The sequence below is a fragment of the Pyrus communis genome, chromosome 11 (genome assembly GCF_041283825.1).
Source record: "Pyrus communis isolate YQ-2024b chromosome 11, ASM4128382v1, whole genome shotgun sequence".
Taxonomy (NCBI): domain Eukaryota; kingdom Viridiplantae; phylum Streptophyta; class Magnoliopsida; order Rosales; family Rosaceae; genus Pyrus; species Pyrus communis.
This window is the reverse complement of record NC_142575.1, coordinates 24,494,940-24,497,744: the sequence shown is the minus strand read 5'-3', so window position 1 is coordinate 24,497,744 and position 2,805 is coordinate 24,494,940.

Sequence of the window (2,805 nt, the reverse complement as noted above, 5' to 3'; positions counted from 1 at the left end):
AGTGTCATACTAGAATGTTGTAGTTTGCCTTCCATGACAACAGTAAGCAAATAATGGAATATCGATCCAATGGGAGAGAAGAGTAATAGTCTACAATGGACGGCTGAGATTAAATCTCAGCCGATCCAATGGTTATCAATTTTTTAAATTTAATAAAAATATATATATATATATATATATAATTATGAAATGGACGGTTGAGATTAAATCTCAGCCGATCCAATGGTCATCAATTTTTTAAATTAAATTTAATATATATAATTATATTATATAATTATTATAGTTTTTAGGGGTATAAAATTGTTAAATTAATGTATATAATTATTATAGTTGATTCATACTTTTATTAAGTATATAACATAAGATTTTGTGATATCCACATCCTCTAGTGTAAATATTTTAAATTGAAGATCGAATTCATTCATTATATTCATATAGGGTCAAGGAGTGTAGCTGTAAAAAAATCATCAAAATCGGAGTTAAAATAACCGTAAAATCGTGATTTTTCATTTATAACCGTCGAAAAGTTTTGTCCCGTTACTTGATCTCTGAATGTTTTTTTTTTTGTGATTTTTTGCTGATGTGATCTCAAAGTATATACAAACAAGTTTGACGGTTAGGATCGTTGAAATTAGTTTCGGAGAATTCGTATCCCATCAAAACGATAGATTGACTAACACTTGGAGTTTATTTATACTTTCATTAAGTATAACATAAGATTTTGTGGTATCCACTTGTGTAAATATTTTAAATTGAAGATTGAATTCATTCATTGTATTCATATAGGGTCAAGGAGTGTAGCTGTAAAAAATCATCAAAATCGGAGTTAAAATAACCGTTAAATCGTGATTTTTCGTTTATAACCGTCAAAAAGCTTTATCCCATTACTTGATCTCTGAATGTTTGTTTTTTGTGATTTTTTGCTGATGTGATCTCGAAGCATATACAAACAAGTTTGACGGTTGGAATCGTTGAAATTAGTTTCGGAGAATTCGTATCCCATCAAAACGATAGATTGACTAACACTTAGAGTTTATTTATACTTTCATTAAGTATAACATAGGATTTTGTGGTATCCATTTGTGTAAATATTTTAAATTGAAGATCGAATTCATTCATTGTATTCGTATAGGGTCAAGGAGTGTAGCTGTAAAAAATCATCAAAATCGGAGTTAAAATAACCGTTAAATCGTGATTTTTCGTTTATAACCGTAGTTTTGTCTCATTACTTGATCTCTAGATATTTGTTTTTTGTGATTTTTTGCTAATGTGATCTCAAAGTATATATAAACAAGTTTGATGGTTGGGATCGTTGAAATTAGTTTCGGAGAATTCGTATCCCATCAAATTCAATGGTGTGTATATATATTTATTAAGTAGATTTAAATCTATTTATTTTGTACGTATAATTGACTGGTACATGGAGTAGTACATCACGTGTCATTATAAAAATAGTGAGACATGTCATATGTGTGATAAAAAGTTAATAACTTTAAAATAAAAATAAAAATTCTCACCACTTCTATTAATTTTCATTTTTCCTTCTCTTTTTTGTTTCCTTTTCAACTATTCTTATAATTTTCACATTTCCCTCCGGTAGCCTACGATGCCTACCCATCTTTCCCTAATTCCCTCTTTTTTTGTTTCATTTTCAACTTTTCTTATCATTTTCATTTTCCCTCCCTTTTTCTTCAAAAAAGGCGGCACTGCAGGGAATGGAATGAAATTATCAATTATGGAATCAAATCAATGGATTCATATTAATTAATAATTTTTATCGTTTTTATAAAATTTAATTCAAAATTTAATATATATATATATATATATATATATATAATTATTATAGATAGTTAATATTTTGGGGGTATAATTATTATAGTTAATTTAATATATTTATTTATTATAGATTTTAGGGGTATAAATTGTTAAATTAATATATATAATTATTACAGTATTTTTTTAGGGTTATAAAATTATAAAAATAATATTATGTTTATCGTGTATCGTGTTACCCACGTGTATACCCAAATCAACCCGTTATCTTAACATGTGTTTATCGGGTTACCCGATAACGACTCGATTCGTTATCGTGTCGACCCGAACACCTGTTAATTTCGTGTCGTGTCGTGTCGGGTTATCGGGTCGTGTCAGGAATTGCCAGGCCTACTGGCGAGTGTTATCTACCATTAAAAGAATTTGGTTTATTTAAAAGGATTAATTAGATAAAAGTGCCCCAGTTCTACATCTTGTTAATTAAACATCTGTGGGTTTTCAAATCTCTATTAAAACGCTTTGAATTTTGATTAGGATGCTTCCATCTTTATCCATGTCATTTTCTAATTTCCAACTCATCATTTTAAGAAAATAAAAAAATGGAAATAAGAGTTTTTTTATATTGAAACTAATCAGATCTAAAATCCCTAAATTCGTGGAAGAAAATAAGTGGGAAAATTTTAATTGAGTCATTATCCCAATAATTAATTGTTATGAATTTATTATATCAAATTTTTAGTTCAAAGTTTTAATATGAAAATTTATCTTTTTTAAGGGACCATAACGTACCATTAGCTTGTAAGTACCAAAGTTAGGTTAATACATCGTACCAGTAGCTTGGTACATATTAAAACAAGAATTACATAAAGTAAACTGAGTAATCTCTAATGTACCAAAATACTAATACGTACCAAAATTAAGATTGTATAATGTACCAATTATGGTATGTTATGTTAATCTCTAATGTACCAAAATACTAATACGTACCAAAATTAAGATTGTATAATGTACTAATTATCGTACGTTATGTTT